The sequence below is a fragment of the Silurus aristotelis genome (assembly GCF_946808225.1).
Source record: "Silurus aristotelis genome assembly, chromosome: 8".
NCBI lineage: Eukaryota > Metazoa > Chordata > Actinopteri > Siluriformes > Siluridae > Silurus > Silurus aristotelis.
In genome coordinates this window covers 19,290,088-19,311,877 of record NC_139581.1, presented here as the reverse complement: position 1 = coordinate 19,311,877, position 21,790 = coordinate 19,290,088, and the positions used below count along the sequence as shown (strand labels likewise).

Sequence of the window (21,790 nt, the reverse complement as noted above, 5' to 3'; positions counted from 1 at the left end):
GAGTTGAGTCAGCTGTGATAGCCCCCCCGCACACACTTATTCTCCCTCCCTCTTTCTTTCTCTCTTTCTCTCATTTTGTGTGAAGATAGCCAGCCGTAGTCATACAGCTACTGCATTAGCTGAGTCACAATTCAGTTTTGGCAAGAACAGCTCTGCCATCAAACCCTCACAGTGCAATTTAAAAAGTAATATCCTGAGAAGGTCACTTGTGTTTAGCAGTGGTGTTGCAGAGATCTGTGTAAGATATGGTCACTTCCTCATCTGATCTATCTTTTAAAGAAGACCTGTTTGTTCAAGTTGTCTTGCTCTGTGCCACCGGTGCTGCGGGTACTATATTTTGATGTGATTCAGTTGATTTTTAATACCATGTGTCTTTTGTTTCTTGCAGGTTATTTCAAGAGAGTGTTGCTTTAAAAGTCCTCAAAACCACCCACTACATTCATAAGTCGAGTATTTTGTCCATGAGTAAATAAAATCCAACTGGTTTTGGCGATGTCCTCATCCTACACAAACGTGTTAACATTTGTAATGTGGGACGCACTCTACAAATAAAAGAAATCATCTCTTTATCCATTGCTGTCCACTCAGCTAAGTGTTTTCACATTCTAAAGGACAGTGCACAGACCATTTTGTACATAGCTTTTTTGCATTGCCTGTTTGCCCAACTAGAGAATGAAGTCGTCTTTATAGGAACTGTATCTTCCCAATTGAGGAAGCGATTCATAATCAAAAGAACAGGGATAATCACTCAGTGACACTGCTTCAGGGGTCGAATTTCCAATCTCATACATATCTCAAACAACTTAATGCCTTCATTGGCTATTTCTCAACGGTGCTGACACACTATATTGAATACCTGTGTTGGACCGTTTGAGCTTCAGACTGTACATTAATATTTAAATACCTCATTAAAGGCACAGCCAGATGGTAGAAGAAGTTGTGCTACTCAGAATATTGCTTGTACTAATTAAAGCTACTCTGGTACTTATTGAAACAGTAAAATAGCAAATAATACTGGTGGTTCGAGTTTTATTTGGACAACAATTTTGTCCACGGAAGGGAATGCTAATAAAACTGCAAGGACCAAGTGTTTCATACAAATGGAGGACTGATTTTAAATTCCAGTCATGATTTTGTCTATCCTGAGAACACTGGATGTGCGGTGAGAAAATATACTGGATGGAGCACTAATCCATTAAAGGGCACTATACACACACACACACACACACACACACACACACACACACACACACACACACACACACACACACACACACACACACACACACACACACACATTTATTCCCACCAGTGGGGCAATTGCCTGGATAATCTACCTATGGGAATGGCTTTGGAAGGTGGAAGGATCCCCACAATTGCAAGGGAAACCCATAGGGAGAAAATGTGAAACTCCACACAGACAGTAACCTGAGTTTAGTAACAGAATTAAACCAAGTTAAATTAAATCGATCTGTAAAGCGAAATCACTACCTATTGTACTACCCAGTTGCCCTGAATAAGTATTTTGTAGCAAAGGGGTGCTCATCCTGCCGCAACTTTGTATGACCTGTTGCATTTCAAAATACATGTAAAAAGCATTCACCCTGAATTGTATACACTAGTGCTCCATGACCCATATTTATCATTATAAGTGCCTTGACATCTACCTATTCTATGGCAGACTATTTTACCTGAAGTGATGTAAAAAGTGCAACAATACAGACCAGACCAGACCAGAGCTGTGATACAGAAATGCAAGCATCAAAATTTATATAGATACATATACAGACTCACTAATCCCTTCATTTACTTTCAAAACAGTTTTAATTATTGATGGTATTTGTTCCAAAAGATGATGAAAACATCCCTTTAAGATTCTGGTCCATGATATGATTGTGTCAATTCCTGCATATTTTCAGGTATACTTGATATCCCATGTTCTACCACATCCCATAAAGGCCAATAAAGAAATCTAAGCTCATTGTCATGTTAATGAAACCAGTTCAAGATTACTTTTGCTTTCGTCCATAGTACATTATTGTAGTATTATATAACCACAATACTCAAATAGGCTATGGCTTTCAAGTAATGATTGGTTACAGGCCCAAAATGTTACAAGGAAAAACTTCCCCACACCATTTTTAAGGATGGATTCATGTTGTTGGTGTAAATTTCCATCTGTGTGCCACAAAATCGAGATTATTTAAACCAAGCTACATTCTTGAACAGTTTTAGTGAACCTGTTCTCGCTTCAGCCTGCTGTTGTAGCCCATCTGCCTCAAGGTTCAACATGCTGTACATTCTGAGATGCTGAGATCGTACTGAATGGTTGTGCTGAGTTACTGTAGCCATTCTGTCAACTCGAACCTGTCTGGCCATTCTCTGTTGACCTCCCTTTTCAAAAAGATGCTTCAGTCAGCAGAACTATTGCTTACTGCATGCTTAAGAGACTGTTGTGTGTGGTACTTCCATTTAATGTCACCTATATGTATGCACCGATTCAGTATAGACATTGATTATTTGTCCCTGTTGAGAAAATGCAGAAACTAAAAAGCGAATGTATAACCCTAAACCCTATTTGAAAGCTGACTCCATGCCAGACACACATGCATGTACACTAGAGAAGAAACATATTTGACTGGATCATGCTATTCTTCTAAGTATCAATCATTATTAAAGCCAGAGTATGAAGTGGACTGACAATCTTCAATAATCAGTTTGTCATATCACTTTAAAATAGTATTCATGCTTCTGTTACAATCCCAATAAATAGTGCTAGAATATACAGTATACTATCATTGAAAACTGTCACGCTTTGGTCAAGATTCGGAAACCAGAATGCGAATAGGATGTTTATTAGCCCTGGGAAACAAACAGAAGCTAAGAAGCAGCATGTACCGGAAAACGGGTATATTCCGAAACACAGGTAGTCCAGGGATGATCTCTGAGCTGCGAATATGCTAAGTGCTGAGGGGGGGTCGTGGCCGGTGGTTCCCTGACAAAAACACTGCACAACTTAATGAATCATAGACATCTTTTCATTTTTAGCTAGGTTTTGCTAATTATCTAAACTACCATGCCTAACTGTGTAAACTTGGACAATCATTTAGCTAAATAATGTAACTTCAACAATTTGTGCTAAATGCTAACTATTAGCAATTGACCCAGTTAGCATACTTTCTTTACTTTACTTCACTTGACTTAACTTAGCCAGCCTACTGTATATTTTTAAAACTTCTACCCATCAGGCACTCTCTGCAATCATTTTGCTTTGCAACAAAATATTCCATTACTCGAATATGTTAATTGATTTTTCTCATCATTGTAGAATGATGATTCTTTTTTTACACTGCTTTAACTCCCACAATGGGTTCCAACAAATTTATTTGAGGCTTCTTGTGGTTTTTCTGCAATAATGCATTTTAGCATGCACGCCCTAATGGTACTTTAAGGTACATCTATAATCAACTTTTTTGTGGGAGACACACTGGTAAAGAATAATTTTTTTGTCCAGCCTCTTGACACTCTTTGCAAAAAACTACTGGTATTCCAGGGTCTTAAATTCCAGGACATCACCTTCACTTAATTTTCATCAGAGGACATTTTGTGTAGGATGGGGTTTAACAAAGGACACAGCTCATACACTAATACTGTTGAAAACTTTCCCGTAAGCCAGTTTTACCCTGTGTGACTTCATTAGTTTTTTAAGATAACATGCCACACTGTATCAGATAACTTTTAATAAACTTTTACATGAGTTCTTTTACACTGTTCAATATCCTGATCTCCATTTTCAGATTCTAGGTTTAAAGGTCCTCTAATGATATTCCTATTAACAATTACAAGTGCAATCCTAGCTTGAACAGATAATAGGTTTGCAAAAACAAAAACATTGTTTAAAGTAAAGATTATGTATCAAGTATAGGTTTTATCCATTAGCATGCTTTGTTGCATTTCTTCATTGCTGCTATTTTATTTGAAGCTATTGCACAAGTTTTGCATCGTTCCATGCTAGCCCCTTATTGGTCTCTTTGATCTGATTTAAGCAACAGCCATACTTATTGATTTTTTTTATACAATTTTTGCCACTGCCATAAGATGTCTTTTGCTCAAAATCCAGTTTGGCAATAGATGAGAATGTGTGTTTTCTAAGCTTTCATTATGTGTTCTAAGATCTCAGCTCACAACCCGAGAATTCTCTTTTGACGTGCAATGTTTTTCTGTAACAGCGCCATTGGGCCAAAAATCGCACAAAGCTGATTTTATGTCTTTTTACCAGATGCTAAAACATCGCTTAAAGCTGACTGTGCTGGTAGTCAACATTCACGAGCTAGTCAGTATTATGCTACTAAAGCTACAATTGTACAGAAGTTACAAGGCAATAATAAGTCAATTTGAAAAATGCTTACTCAAGTAAAAAGGAAGCTGCAAAATCAATCATCTGTTAGACCATTTAGCAAATATGGTCTAACAGATGACTAGCTCCAGCATGTGTTTGCTGCTCAGACTCAAGTGAATTTGTTTGGTTTGATTTCAAGATGTTTGATAATTGCACAGTCTCAAATACTATGTATATTCACTTATGAGCTGATATCTCTTTATTGAAAAAACAAAATCTACCAGTTATGTGAAGCTGGCAGGTTTTGGTGGCTGGTAGCTGGTCGAAAGGTACAATTTACCCCAATTTACTCCGTTTTAAGTCTTTCAGATGTTAAATAAATTCACTTAAGTATTGTACGCTTTCACTTTATTCTGTAAAAGGTAAAGGCAGTTTACTAACCCAAGTTAGCCAGTTCACCCAAATGAGGATAGGTTTCCCTTTTGAGTCTGGTTCCTCTCAAGGTTTCTTCCTCATAACATCTAAGGGAGTTTTTCCTTGCCACAGTCGCCACGGCTGCTCATCAGGGACAAATTCACACCATTCACCTTAACTGTTGATTTGTGTAAAGCTGCTTTGAGACAATGTCTGTTGTGAAAGCGCTATACAAATAAACTAACTTGTCCAGATTGTCCAGCTCGGCTTGTGGTTTGCAGCTGGTTAGAATATGTTGGATTTTTTTTAAAGAGCACTACTCTGAGCCCAAACCTAAAAATGGCAAAGAGTAAGCTTTTAATGGTATTAACATCAAACCATTGTTCAGGAAATGAACAGGAATAAAACCTATAAATCAAGTTGAATTCAAAGCTTTACAAACGTATTATAGGATAGAGCTTTTCCCTTTGGGTTACTCTAATGCCTTGTGGATAAATCTTATAGGGAAAAGTGTTGTTCTAATTTTTACAGTGGGCATTCAAAACATTATTATGATTTTACCCTACATCAGAAGAAGCCTACATAAGTGAATATTGCTTTGTTTCTAGAATTTCGCAGAGCACATCACTGCAGCAAAGGAGTTCAGTAAATAATGGAGTGCATTTGTTTCATTCTTGCTCAAGCTTCACAATTTGCTATATATTTCATAATATTTTGATCGGACTCGGGCACCTTTTTTAGTGCAGGAGTGTACATTTTGTTCGGGCTGTTGTAGGATAGGATAGAAAATCAATTTTCTATGGCACTGAGGTTTTGTTACTTCTCTGTACCTGCGATAAGAAGTGGGTTACGTGTTTGGAGATGATTTAAGCGCTCTGTGATCCCTCTAGCGAGCTGCACCGCCAGGTCTAACAAATCGGTTAATGCTCTAGCGTATGAACGTGGACCAAAAGAAAAAAGTGCTGGTCTCTCTCTCTCTCTCTCTCTCTCTCTCTCTCTCTCTCTCTATCTTTCTCTCTTTTTTTTCACACACACACGCACACGTGCGCACGCACGCACTCTCACTCACACACACGCGCGCGCGCGGGCGAGCACACGCAGGAGCTCCCCCGGCTGTCTCTAGCGAGCACATTTTACGCAGCATTGGGGGCTTCGAGTCACGCCGACCGGAGCTTCTCTCTTAATGTCCGTGTTACTGCAGACACGTTCGGGAATGCCGAGGCTGTGTAGGTGACGCGAGTGGGAGAGGTTGGAGTGTCACTCGAGCGAGCGTCAGGCAATGAGTCGCTCTTAAAGATGCTGCTCGTGCAGCCGCGTAGGAGACGACCAGAGCTCGCGCTCAAACCCCATCCTTCGATGCCTGCCAGTTTCCAGGTGCTCTGGGGAGCAAAGCAACGATCCGGACTTTGTTGGACACCCAACGGTCAAGTGGCGTATTTCTAACTGGGATGGAGATTTTTCCCGCACAGCTGCAGCGCTGTATGGATAAAGCATCTTAAGAAGGAAAATAAGGGTATCATTATTATATAGATATATATTTTTTGAAGTGCCCTTTCCTGAGTGTTTCACGACTGGCCGATACGTTTCTTCATTCATTCATTCATCCATTCATCAATGCATTCACGCAATCATTCAATGCATTCATTGAGCGCCTGCTCTCTTTGGGCACGAAGAAAACCCTGGGTAGCACTTAAAGATTAAAGCTCAACATCATCAACAGGAAAAAAGAGAAATCTTTCTATAAACAACATCTCCTGCCTGGGAAGAAGAGCAACCAGAGAACAAGAAAGGTATGTCTTGGAAAATGCACTCAGTAACACACTTCTCTCACACAGACACTTCTCTAGTGTAGGGTGTAAAAAGAACAAAACACACTACACTTTACTGACTTGTCTATTTATTATGAGACGTGGCAACAAAACATGTGTATATAGTTTTCCACACACACACACACACACACACACACACACACACACACACACACACACACACACACACATTTTGTTGGTCATACACTTTTTTCCCACAGCAGTACACACTAGGATAATATTTTATATACATACATATATATATGTATGTATATCACTCCACAAAGCTGCAAAATATTATTGGAACTAAATTCCTAGTGCAAATAAATGAATAAATAAATCAATAAAAATAAAACCTGCTTTACAGTACTTGTTGAATTTGGTAACGTGCACGCGCGTGTGCGCGTACGCGGCGCAGCGTGTAAGCGCTATTTATCTATTTATTTATTAGTTTATTTATTGGAGTCGCTGTTAACCCTTTTTTTTAAACACAGCTGAAATATATGCACTGTTACCAGCTTGTACACTGAAAGGAAAAATCTGTTAATTTGCATTAACTGATTTGCTTTTGGTATGATGCTTTTAGTTACAGGTGTGTGTTCGTGTGCGTGCGTACGAGTGTGTGTGTGTGTGTGTGTGTGTGTGTGTGTGTGTGTGTGTGTGAGTGTGTGTGTGTGTGTGTGTGTGTGTGTGTGTATATATATATATATATGTAGAGAGAGAGAGAGAGAGAGAGAGAGAGAGAGAGAGAGTCTGACTCCATACAGTAAATGCAATTGATTCCATTTAAACTTCAAGGCTTGTAACATGCTTATTTCAAAATGACTTTACATTATAGTATTTACCTGTATAGTTAATGGCAATATTAATAAATGGGGGTCGACCAGAAGGCAAACTCTGCCAGCTGCACATTCACATACATGCAACAGTTGTTGACTAATCATTCATGGGGAAGCAGAGTCATAACTTTAAAAGTGATTTGTAGATTCACTCATGTTTATGTTTTGACCTCTACAACAGGAAAGCTTCAGATAAACAAATAGGCAGTAAACTGGCATTGCTGCTGGAACTGCAACTGCAGTGACTTTTGGTGTTGTCTGATAAGATTCTGTCTGAAAATAAAAGATTCTCTTGAGAACTTTAGTTTATGTTGCTGTGTAGGTATTTGTACCACAATAAAAATACAGATAGCAATAAAACTCAGTTAAACTCACCTTGACCTATGAAATTCATGCCTACATTTTTTTGGGGAAAAAAAGTTGAAAGTTATCACCCTTTATATGATTTCTAATTGTGCCCAAATTATTTGGTAGCACTTGTCCCAAATTTGGTATAAATGTTCTTTAGACGCTTCCAAATTTTACAACTTTGTTCCAGACAATTTGATGGGCTGACAGACTATCCAGAAAAAGAATAAAGGAAATAGAAATAGTATAACATTAGAGTTGAAATATCACCCATATCATCATGTGTCCATAACAACAATACAATATTTTTTTATTTGTTATAATATTTATTAAAATTAATATATAATATTTGTTTTTTGCAAACCTTTATATACTGGGGCAGTAAATTGTGTAGCGTTGAAAAGTATAAGTCGACTGGTGTCATATGCCCTACCCTGAGTGGCGCTTGAAAATATTTCATTACATCACCATGAGATATCACCATGAGAAAATAATGTTATGCTTCAAACAAAACTCAGGAGCGCTAATGAATGATAATATGGCTGGCTTGCCAGATTAGCTACACTTCTTTGAGCCCAATTGCTGTCAAAAAATTAAGTCAGTTCACTATATATACACCAACCCCAGCTGTAACTGAGCCAAACTACATGTACCAGTAGTTTGTGCGCAGTCGGGCAGTCTTGGAAATGGTGTCTGCAAAACAGTCTATTAATGCAAAGCATGTTTAATAGTTACAATTAAATTGCAATAAAACATTAATATGAGCTCTGGGTTTGAGAATTTCTTTTGTTTTACTATGTTATTTAGATATATCTACATAGACAGATTACTTACTTTATATATATATATATATATATATATATATATATATATATATATATATATATATATATATATATATATATATATATAAACTGCGGTGGGAAGAGTTTTACTGCCGTGGTTTAAATTCTTTTGTCCCCTCAGAGGGAAAGGTCACTTTAAATCCAAAATCAAGAACTTATTCTAATTGATATCATATATTTCCTGATGAAATATTTTGATCCTAATGAGCATGGTCTCTCCCAGGATGACAGGGTCCCCATCCACAGAACATAATGTAAATCATACGATAACTGATTTTAAAGTCACTAAATCACACCTCAGTTTAACACCTATGGGATCATCGGACATGATGTTCCACCAAGTTTATCAATACCTTCACCAAGTGATGAAATATCTTTTGGAAGAATATGGTTCATCCATTCAGTATAGTTCCAGAGACTTGGTGTTGGAACAATGCCTTACTGAGTCATGAATTTACCTTTTATTGTCACCTTTCCGCTCATATACATAAAAGCAAGATATTGTATAAGCAAATATGCAATTTCATTTTAATAAATAAAGATTTTTATTCAGTAATTATTTTAGCGATGATCATGCAGGCTTATAAAACAAATCTGTCTGCAAATAGCACTGTAGAACCTGTGACATTCTTTCCTGGCTGCTGTCTGATGGTGCTGTAGGTTAATTATCATCAGTCACTCATTTCCTGCGATTCCTGTTCCAGATTTTTTTTAAATAGGCAGACGCATTCTCATGCTTATTCCCGCACTTCAGTTTATCTTTCTGCCTTATTAATTATAAATGCTACTCAAACTATTCATTTAGTCAACATTGATCATATGTCAGTTATGGTCAATCTGACTGACTGTGATTTTCACTCGGCAAAATTGTTAGAATTAAAACGTATTTATTATATTTAGATTTTAGCTAGATAGATAACGTGGTATTGGATGGGTATTTTCCTGGTCTACTAATAAAAATTTTACCTCACGAAAGATATAATTTAATAGAAGAAATGCAACCAGATGGAAATCCAAGTAGATACCGTTGGACATTTCCAATAGCATTGATCTTAATTTTGTTGATGGACGCAATTGAAATGATAAAACAGTTGCTGATAGAATCACCTTGAAGGTAGAAGATAGAATATCTTAAAAGAGTTACCTTAAGGTGTTGAGTACTTGTTGAATGCTTTTCCTTCACTCTTTACCCTTTCTCCTTTCCTGGGATGGTCTTCATGAGAGCCTGTTTCATCATAGCATTTGGTTTTGGAGACTGCATTTGGGGATACATTTAAAGTTCTTGAAATGTTATGAATCAACTGATCTTCATTTCCTAAAGTATGATGGACTGTCTTTTCTCTTCACTGAGTGTTTTTCATCATAATGTAGATTTGTACAGTAGTTGTAGCAGCATTAATAGGGCAATTGACTCTGTGCACACGCTTTTCTCTACACATCTACGCATCTGCACATGTATATATATTCAAGATACACTATTTTAAAGTACCTATTCAAATACAAGACTTGTGTATAACTGCTTAAAGGTCAGATTTATCCTCATATGTAATCCTGTCTATTGATGCTTGCTCAGATGACACTCCAATGGATTTTATCGAAAAAGGATTAGAAGATTTCGCACAAACCTGTGGAGTCCATGCCAGCTTGAGTACACATAGACATAAAGCAAAATATGAACATATCAAATACAAGAAACTCTAAAATTCATATCAGCATTTCTAAGATTCGACTTTTCCCTCTGCAATAATATTTGTAATTAATATGTAATTTGTAAATATATTGTATTAAATTAGAAATAAATGCAACATGTAAAAGCATTTTTTTTAGTGGTCGAAGACATTTGGACCCTACTGTATTTGCAATTAAAAATATTGAACGCGTTATGAAATGTTTAAAAAAAATGTAAACAAATTGTCATGCTCAAAAAAAACATTTTTTTTATGTGCTCTCAGTCACCAGGAACTTTGTTGCTATATTTAAGTCTTGTTTCCTTGAGATTTACATATTAAATGCACATGTTAAATTCCCTTTCTCATACATTACCCTAGGAGAAACAAGCTTTTAACACAAACAAACCATTTCTGGAAAAGCTTTTAAAAGTTTCAGATGGGCCGACTATGTCTTATAAAGCAATTTTTTTATATAGTACTAATGAAATGTGATATTTTGTCTCTTGTCCCTCATAAATGTTTGCATGATGCTGGCACAATTGTTTATGCATGTTGACAATAATTTCAAGTTTCTTCAGTGGTCAATTCTTAAAAAAAAAAAAAAGCAGAAAAGACTTCAAACTCTGTGTATGCATTTAAATTACTAGCACAGTAAGTGGATAGATAGATAGATAGATAGATAGATAGATAGATAGATAGATAGATAGATAGATAGATAGATAGATAGATAGATAGATAGATAGATAGATAGATAGATAGATAGATAGATAGATAGATAAAAATGTAGTATATGTACATCATGTTTTTATATATATATATATATATATATATATATATATATATATATATATATATATATATATATAAACATATGTACAGTGAATAAATATAAAGGCTATAGCAGTGAAGAAATGTGTGGACATTGTCGAAAAGTACAAGTAAATGGTTATAAGGCTATACCATTGAAAAAAAGTAAGGTAATATTGAATATTTATTTAAAACACCTCTCCATACTGTGCAAAGAACAATGCAGCTGGTTCAATATACTTAATCCTATTTTATACAAATCAGCAAAACAAGCTATTTGTAGGTTGATTTCAGAACATTGCAATTGCTTAATTTTCTTTTCCTGGAGGCGGACAAAAATCCATCACCCTCCTGCTGCTCTGTTACCGGATCTATTCCAACATATTATTCTATAACCAATGGCTTTGTTTTTGTTTTAGAAATCTTTGCTGTAAGACATGCTTAAAAAATTTGTATAATACACAACCACCAGCCACCATAATAGCAGTACCTGGAATTCTGTCGGTTGATGCAATTATCCATTTGGCAAATCATGCAGTTGTAACACATGGCATAAAATGGTTCTACACACCAAGTACTTCAGTTCATGTTCACATCAAACATCAGAATGTGAGACAAAGTGATTTCAGTGATTTTGGCTTTGACATGGTTGTTAGTGCTTGACAAGCCGGTTTTTAAATATTGCAAAAAGCTGCAGATTTTCTTGTACTTCAATGTACAAGACTCTCCAGAGTTTACATAAAATTATAGAGGAAAACAAGAACCAACCTGTGAACAGGGCTGAATGTAAATGCTTTGCGGATAAGGTTTCTGGTCAGAGGACAACGGCAGACATGAAGTACAAAAAAGCATCCTATAATGCACCACTCCCACCGAACATTGAGGCTATAACAAAAAATAGATAACGTATTTTACCATCCCTTTTATGAGGAGAGTGCTACAAAGAGTGATAAATATCACTCAGCGTAACACTGAATGGACTTTATAAACAGCAAATCATTTTAACATTTCTGAGTCTACAGAGTTGCAGGATTGCTGAAACTGGATTACTGAAACTGACTGTCAATTATAACCTCAGGTTCCTGTTCTTGGCTGAGGGTAAAAATGCTGTACTCTGACCTCTGTTTTTGCAAATCTGTCCTTCATTAGGTGTTTTTTGAATTATAATTTTTTTCCTACATTCTGCAGCTAATCTGTAAAGTTACTCTTTAAACTGCTGCGACATGATTGACTGAATTGATAACTGCTATTCCTATTAAAGTGACCAGTGTGGGTACATCGTCATATACATTCTCAAATGCCAAATGCCCTTGGTTCACTGATGTGAGTTGAGTGAAACAGCGAATGGTGCGACTTTACATGGTTTTCTAGAATTCTGGTCAGTAAATATTTCAATATAATGTAGCTATTTCTGCTATTCTAAAATGTCGAAACTGTATATATTTTATAGGTAATAATCCTGTGCAGAATTAATAATCTACTGAGGTTATTTTTAACTTATTTGATCGTTAAATACACCATATGACCTTAAAGTATGTAGACATTTTAAATTTAGAATGAATGTAACTCTGAACTCAGTCTGAAAGTCCTCCAGCCATGCTCGAAAATCCGGTAAAAAACCCCCAGAAGAGTTAAGGCTATCATAAATGCATAAGAAGACAAAATCTAGAACAGCATGCTCAGCCAGCACGCATGATTCTGATCATCAGGTTTCTACATACCTTTGGTCATGTATTGTATGTAACCAATAACTACACAACACAGTGTGAATCATGTGAAAAGGATTATTTCATTATGCAACTAATTGAATTCATAAAACAAGGCAATTCAATTAGTTCCAAGTAAAAAAAAACAAACAAAAAAAACAAAACAATGGTGCCTACCACATATTATATGTATTCCCACTTCCCCCTTAACCTCATTCCGCTCCAGTAATTATTGCCTATTACTAACTGAAAAGTAGCAAAAGTCTTATGCAGCAGAGCAAACAAGGGTGGGAAAAGCAGTGATTTGTTGAAAGCATACCAGTAGGATTTCTATTTGATCCTTGTACAAATTGCTTGTCTAATATCAACTACAACCCTCATGAAGCCACAAATAGCTCCTGACAGTCGCGTGAAAGTACACACTTTAAAAAACCTGTCCAATAATAATGACTGAAGCGTTTCTCCTTGTCAAACTTTGTACCTTTCATTTCCCTTCGGCCCAAAATTGAGTTCTTTTTTTATTTAATATTGCTATCCTAAATATTTTGGTAGCATTTGCAATAAATATAGCAACTGATGTTAATAATAGTACACACGTTTGACATTGAGTGTTTGGCATTCATAAACCTCATCTCCATTAAAATCTCCATTAACCGTGACAGAAAGCGAGAGTGCCTCATCAGTGCATCTTTCAAGCAGAGAGTTCAAGACAGCTGCTTAACTGTCAGTTATTCCAAAATCTTATGTCGAGCATCTCATCTGCCATTTATATTACAGAAAAAAAGACGACTGCTATTTTAGTGTATTGTTGTTTTATGCAATTCCTATTAACGCAACTATGCATATAGTCTGAATAATAGCCTGCTAATTGAGGGGCCAAAATTTCATGAAGGGATGAAATTTTAATTAGTAATGTAACTAGAAATAAAAGGCCTTTGGTAGAGCTGTTCTGTTTAAAGTCATTCAGGGCAACTGTAGACTGTATTCATGTTGTATTTATAGTATGCACTTTATCTTGTACAGCAATGGTACAGTAATGCAATAGGCCATGTAGTATATGTTGTTTTCTTTTATATTTTTGTTTCTTTTTTGAACTAATGTGTTTTAATAAGTTCTTTTGTTTGTACATTTTATAAAGATTTGAAGAATACTAGAAAAGACAGACACACTAAATACTTGTTATTCACCATCCCATTGTGTGTAATGTGTAATCAGGCTTTATAGTACAGATGACTGTCCCCATCCCCAGGGTTTCACTGATTCAGTTTAATATTTGGCATTCGTTTTCTTGATTAAAATAAAGCATGTTTTTTTATTTTTTATTATTGAATGATAGACTAAGTAGAATTTAGACCACTTTTTATTATGCATGTACACTACAATCAGAATCAGCTTTATTGGCCAAGTGTGCCTGAGCATACAGGGAGTTGGTTTCCGGTTAAGAGTAAACAGTGAACAATTAACATACAGGCACTGTGCAGCAGTGTTGGACTGGAACAAGACACACACTCATACAATATATTTGCAAGTAACACAAATAAATGACCAAGCACAGAAGACAATACACATTGGACGAAAGTCTGTGGGCACTTAACTATAAGATTAGTAAATGTGTTTTCAATCCCTCATTTCACATTTACTCCCAAATTGCTTTTATAATAATCTTCACTCTTCTGGGAAGATGTTCCACTAGATTTTGAAGATTTGTGTGAAGATTTGTGTTCATCCCTCAATTGTGTTATTAATGTCAGTTACTGATGCAGGGTGCAATCAGCATTCCAATTTATCCGAAAGGTGTTTAACATGGTTGAGGTCAGACCTCTATAGCAGGCCAGATCAAATCTATGTACTGTAAACCATATGCACATGGATCTTGCTTTGTATACAGAGGCATTGTCACGTTAGAGAAAATTTGGATCTACTAGTTTGAGTGACGTGAAGAGAAATTGTAATATTACTATATCCAATGAGATCCTACACAATTGTGTCCCTCTAGCTTAGTATTAAGTTTGGGGAAGAACCTTAATAGCTGGAAAAGTCATGTGTTCAAATAATATAACATTGTCTACCAAACAATGTAGCCTATAATTTAATTTGATAAATGTCTCTATGATTTGTTTATTTCTGTTACAATATTATTTACTAGAATTCATCAGCCTGTGCTGTAATTGCAGTGTTTTATATTCCAAAGTGTATCCTCTAAGATAATATTCCATTATTCGCTAATGCAAAAATTGGGTTTTAGGCACCATTGGATGTAGTGTATTTATATTTATTCTTGTATTCACTTCTTTTTTTTTGGGAGCAGGAGTGCTACCATAATCTTGCATACACCTCAGCAAATGTGCAGTTGCACCAATGACCAAATTAACAGTGTCTCATTTTGGGTACACCGCCTCTAAATAAAAACGAGATTGTCTCCTCCTGTATTTTTTTAAACATACTGACTCTACAATTTAATTCTCTGGTAAAAGACAATCAAAGCTCCAGTAAAAAAAATCACCCAAGGACCAGATCTCGGGCACTACCTCAACAGCCCTTCAATAAAATGTCAGAAACGCAGAAACAAATAAACACCTGCCTCAACAAACATGTCACAGAGACACAGAATGATCTATTATAAACACCATGTCCTTAAGCACAGACACATGAGTAAACACTCATAAAAACACGGACACAAAATGAGTTGTAAGTTATGGCGGCCATTTCATTATTTCTGTCGCAAAGTCATGCCCAAGTCAATTGGGATTTTTCTTTTTTGTTTTCTTGTTCATGTCTTTGGGACTGTTTTAAACTAGTTTGCATGCCTACCTATTGTTTTACCATGATTTAGTGATGTTCTATGCATTTATAAATGCACTCACTGTACACTTTTTAGCCTGTTTACCTTTTGAGTCATTGAATAACCCATCAGCCTATTGTGTGGGAACAGCACATTGCATAGAATCAAGTACATTACAGATTGAGAGCTTAAGGTAAAGTTCCCACCAGACAATAGATTAGAAAAAAATGTCAGCTATTACACATTAAGAAATGTACTTAAGGACAGTCACAAATATGCATACTTTGTTACTGTGCACCACTGCCGAGCAGTCTCTATATTTAAAACCAAATGTCACAAACATCTTGCTTTTAAGAGAGGTCAGAGGACAATGGGAAGACTGGAAGGCTATAGTAATAGAAAGAACCAATCTTTACAACTCCAAGGGTCAGATAAGCAGTTTAGAATGCACAATAGAGCACATTCTGTGATGAAGGGGCTACAGCAGCACATGAAGCTTCATGAACAGATGCCTAAAGAAACTGGACAAAAACATAGAAATAAGTTTATTAGTGTTACTACTATACTTGTTTTACCTGTTACTGTTTGTGATTGTCATGCTTGAAACATATCGCATGTGTACCTACTGACCTGGAGTTCAATAACTCGGAAAGAAATATACTAGAGATCAAGCATAATTGAACTAATTGCAGTATTTTCTTTTGGAATGTGTTCAAAGCTCAGAGGTTTTTATAAAGAAAAAAAAACAGAACAAAAACCTCAAAGGCAGTAACAGATGCACAAGAGGAACAAGGCCATCTGCCTCCATGCCATCCTTACCCGCAGGATACGATGAGATTCCTCTCAAAGGAAATGATGCACTAGGTTACCATTATCAAATTTTTTTTACTTGGAATTACTTTAGTTCTGAACAATAAAAAAAAAAGAACTGGAAATACATTTCAGAAATGATCTCTTAATGTTTGGCAAGGTGAAACAAACCTCCAGAGTCTGATTCTGATAAAGCAGAATCTGCTAGAGCAGAATCTTGGACATCAATCACAATAATGGCCATTTAATGCCTTTCAATTCTCAAAGCGCCATTTATTCAAATGCCGATCATCACAGTGCCATCATAGCCACATCTTCTGACGGTATTCTTATGTAGTTTGTCTTCAGAATGGTTCATGAGAGAATATACAGTGAGGAAAATAAGTATTTGAACACCCTGCTATTTTGCAAGTTCTCCCACTTAGAAATCATGAAGGGGTCTGAAATTGTCATCGTAGGTGCATGTCCACTGTGAGAGACATAATCTAAAAAAAAAAATCCAGAAATCAAAATATATGATTTTTAAACTATTTATTTGTATGATACAGCTGAAAATAAGTATTTGAACACCTGTCTATCAGCTAGAATTCTGACCCTCAAAGACCTGTTAATCTGCCTTTAAAATGTCCACCTCCACTACATTTATTATCCTAAATTAGATGCACCTGTTTGAGGTTGTTAGCTGCATAAAGACACCTGTCCACCCCATACAATCAGTAAGAATCCAACTACTAACATGGCCAAGACCAAAGAGCTGTCCAAAGACACTAGAGACAAAATTGTACACCTCCACAAGGCTGGAAAGGGCTACGGGGAAATTGCCAAGCAGCGTGGTGAAAAAAGGTACACTGTCGGAGCAATCATTAGAAATTGGAAGAAGCATGACTGTCAATCTCCCTCGGACTGGGGCTCAATGCAAGATCTCACCTCGTGGGGTCCTTAGGAAGGTGAGAAATCAGCCCAGAACTACACGGGAGGAGCTGGTCAATGACCTGAACAGAGCTGGGACCACCGTTTCCAAGGTTACTGTTGCTAATACAATAAGACGTCATGGTTTGAAATCATGCATGACACGGAAGGTTCCCCTGCTTAAACCAGCACATGTCCAGGCACGTCTTAAGTTTGCCAATGACCATTTGGATGATCCAGAGGAGTCATGGGAGAAAGTCATGTGGTCAGATGAGACCAAAATAGAACTTTTGGGTCATAATTCCACTAAACGTGTTTAGAGGAAGAAGAATGATGAGTACCATCCCAAGAACACCATCCCTACTGTGAAGCATGGGGGTGGTAGCATCATGCTTTGGGGGTGTTTTTCTGCACATGGGACAGGGCGACTGCACTGTATTAAGGAGAGGATGACCGGGGCTATGTATTGCGAGATTTTGGGGAACAACCTCCTTCCCTCAGTTAGAGCATTGAAGATGGGTCGAGGCTGGGTCTTCCAACATGACAGTGACCCGAAGCACACAGCCAGGATAACCAAGGAGTGGCTCTGTAAGAAGCATATCAAGGTACTGGCATGGCTTAGCCAGTCTCCAGACCTAAACCCAATAGAGAATCTTTGGAGGGAGCTCAAACTCCGTGTTTCTCAGCGACAGGCCAGAAACCTGACTGATCTAGAGAAGATCTGTGTGGAGGAGTGGGCCAAAATCCCTCCTGCAGTGGGTGCAAACCTGGTGAAAAACTACAGGAAACGTTTGACCTCTGTAATTGCAAACAAAGGCTACTGTACCAAATATTAACATTGACTTTCTCAGGTGTTCAAATACTTATTTGCAGCTGTATCATACAAATAAATAGTTAAAAAATCATACATTGTGATTTCTGTGATTTTTTTTTTTAGATTATGTCTCTCACAGTGGACATGCACCTACGATGACAATTTCAGACCCCTCCATGATTTCTAAGTGGGAGAACTTGCAAAATAGCAGGGTGTTCAAATACTTATTTTCCTCACTGTATATCCTATAACAGAGTACTTGGTAAGGGGCAATTGAGTAATTTTGTATTATTGTTTTTTTACTTTATTTGTGAGTTGTTATATTTTTATCAGTGGGTAAAATGCCTAGTATTTATTTAGCAAACGACTTTTCCCCTGCCCGATGCTGTGTACACCTGCTCCATCTCAATACCACCCTCATGGGCATGAGCGCAAATTTTCACCTGACAATTAAAACATTACCAGAGAGTCTGCCAAAGCTTCTTATTTGGTTGGCCATGCATGAGATATGGAATCTGGACTTAGGGCAGCAGGAGCTGTGAGAAGCCCATGATCCCATGCAGATTATGAGAAGGAATATGGACTCCTATTTTTTTATGACTCCATTCAGAATCACCGATAAGATATTATACATTTACGGCTCAAGTAGGACATTCTTGCTGAGGAAGTGCATCGGCTTTTAGCTTGTAGAGGTTACAAAGCCAGAATCTTCCTCGCTTTCTTTGGCAGCAACTTCGCTTGTTTTTATGAGGTATTGATTCAGTATGCCTTTATAATGCTGTACTTAGAGAGATATGATTCTCAGTTATTTAGTGTCTGTTTTAATGGCCAAAGTAATTAAGTAATGCGTTTTATTAAATCTAGAAAAAGCCTGCAGTGTGACTCTTCCAAAGTCTTGCAGTTTGTGTTATTAAATGGTCTTTTTCATGAGGGTCGTATATGTTATATACTCTATATGACATGTGGCAAATACCTGTTTATAAAGAGAGTGCAATGTTTCATTATCTATTGTTATGCGTATTATTATTGAAAATTGTTTTGTTAATAGAATTAAGCGTAATTGGTGCATTGGAAGAGCTAAAACTTTGCCAAGAACTGGGTATGTAAGCAATTTGCTTCCTTATACAACAAATTTTACACTATTAAATGCCACCACTCTATCAAGATGCTCGTAAAAGGTGCAGAAATGAACCCTTTGTGTGAATAATACACAAAATACTGTACCTGAAATGTTCCAAGCATGATTGGAATGTCAGTGAGAATAATGTGTTGTGGTCATGTGCTGGCCATGCACATTGCATGATACATTGATCATTGATTCTTTGGTGCTGTTGTGCAAACAGTACTCCAGGGGCTCTTGTGAAGATTGATGACATTATACATTCAGTCAATCGTCTCCAGTAACTGCTTTATCCTGGTCAGGGTGACGCTGAATCCCAGAGATACTTGGATACTCTAGGTGAGAATATGCCATAAGTACTTTAGGATCATCCATTGCACACACATTTTGTGTAGCCAATCCATATACACTCATGGGGGAAAGGAATAGGAAAGGAATATGAGAGAATATGTGAAATTCATACAGTCAGTAAATTGAGGTCAGGATTAAACTGACCATTTATTGCTTTATGTGCTTAAAACCTGGTTGCCTTTTCACTGGATGTTCCATAGTCTTAGACAGCCATAGTCATACAGACATACAGACTTATTTTAAAATCTGTTAATTAAAGATTTTTACTTTTAAACCTAAACCATATAATGTCCCTAAATGTGATAGAAATCATAATACCACGTGGTCATTGTGTTCATGGCATTCAGTATGTTATCGTTTTATATATTAGATTTTTTTTTATTTTACAGAAAGATTGCCAATAATTATGGATGTGATATAAATTATATATATCTTGGATCTAGGTTAATGGAAATGGGAGGGCATCTCACACACTGTAATTACCTGTATGCCTTAATGTCCCATGTAACCTTAGCCTAAGGCTTTGTTCAACTATCAGACAAATGCAGCTTTGTAAAACAATTAAAATAGATATCTGGCTAATAGTACTTAATGTATGTGTAATAAAATTCATGCCACTCAGTTGCACAGTAAAATTTAACAAAATATATAATTCGCCCACCTTGTGGCATGTTGCACAATGATAATAAATGAAGGTTAGCCATGAATTTATGATTTTGTAGTCCACCAGAGTCAGTGGGACCTTAAACTGGAGGAAATCTAACATCTAAAAAAGGCTCAGCGGAACTCATGATAAAGTTTTATGGTCTCGCTTCGTCATCTTTAGAGATATTTTTTTTTTTTTTTACCAGTGTGACCAAATCAGGGCTGTTGAGTCAAACTCAGATGTACCACTTTCACTGAATAGAGATTTGACACAAAAAAAGCCAATTTTACACAATTTTACACAAATGACAGGGAGCTCTATATAACTTTCCTTTATTTCTTCTGTTTCAATTTACACTTTACTCATCAATTTTCCTCTGTTTTAGACAGCATGTGCAAGGATTTGTGCCCAATCAGCCACAACAGCATTTGTAATGTCAGTTACTAAAGTCAGGTCTGGTTTGCAGTCAACGTTCCATCTCATCCGAAAGGTGTTCGAAGAGGTTGAGGTCAAGGGTCTGTGCAGGTTACTCAAGTCTTTCCAGCTCAACGTTAACAAATATCTTCATGGACCTTACTTTGTACACAGGCACATTGTCATTCTGAAACAAGTTGGGCTTTGTCTATTTTGTCATTTGGCTATATTCTGAGTAAGATACAAAATTTCTGGAGCACAGAAATACACACCTGATTGGGGGGAAATGCGATAGGGCGTCTTTTTAGCTAAATGAAGTATAATATTTTTACTACTCTTTTCACCCAAATTATGTGAGAATACATTATGTGGTGGAATCCAGGACACTGTCGGTGGAAAAGCTTTTGGATTTTGAAACCCAGCTCTTTAGATTGAGTGTCAATGTTCAAAAAATAAAGAAGAAAAGAATATTACTGTATTCGAATAATAGAATAAATAGAGCACTTATTGGTATGATTCATACCTCCTGGAATAACCATATATTTTACAAGCTAATTTTAGAGGTAATGACATTAATTTTGTATTTTAGAGGTAATGACATTCTATGGACGTGTTGCTCCATTGAGCTGGAAACAACCCCCCATTTCGTTTTCAAATAACTGTCAATCATTTTCTTCTGCCGAGTTATACAACCACAGGGACATGAGATTCACTCATGTCAATCAAGCTTTATATAGACCCCCATCAGCCATAACATTAAAACCACCTGCCTAATATTGTGTAGGTCCCTCCTTGTACCAAAGAAACAGTCCATACACGTTGTGGCATTGCCACCATAAGTCCTCTGAAGGCGTGAAGTGGCATCTGATGCAAGACATTTTCTCATTAGACTGGCACCTGTCGAAGGGGTGGGGTAGATTAGGCAGCGGTGAACAATCATTTATCGAAGTTGATGTATTAGTAAGAGGGAAAATGAGTAAGTAAAAGCATCTAAGTGACTTTGACAGAGGTCAAGTAATAATGGCTAGACAAGTAGGTCAGATCATCTCTAAATCAGCAGGTCTTATGTTATTTCTACTACTGAAAACCTAAAAAAGTGGTCCAGGAAAGGAAAACCAGTGAACCAGTGACAGGATCATAGGCACCAAAGGCTCAGTGATCCCAGACA

At 36.7% G+C, this 21,790-nt stretch overlaps 1 protein-coding gene and 1 long non-coding RNA gene across 4 annotated transcripts in view; one reads left to right on the top strand and one right to left on the bottom strand.

The window, feature by feature from the left end:
* Nucleotides 1-21,790, bottom strand: part of LOC310730450 — a 198,309-nt gene that overhangs the window by 102,184 nt on the left and 74,335 nt on the right. The window lies entirely within an intron of this gene.
* Nucleotides 5,800-21,790, top strand: part of grik4 (glutamate receptor, ionotropic, kainate 4) — a 454,114-nt gene continuing 438,123 nt past the window's right edge. For 2 of the 3 annotated variants that reach the window (XM_083549394.1, XM_083549392.1), the window contains exon 1: nt 5,800-6,543. The gene's annotated coding sequence lies outside the window, so the exon portion shown is untranslated. The remainder of the gene's footprint in view (nt 6,544-21,790) is intronic. The other variant, XM_083549393.1, reaches the window with a different exon arrangement.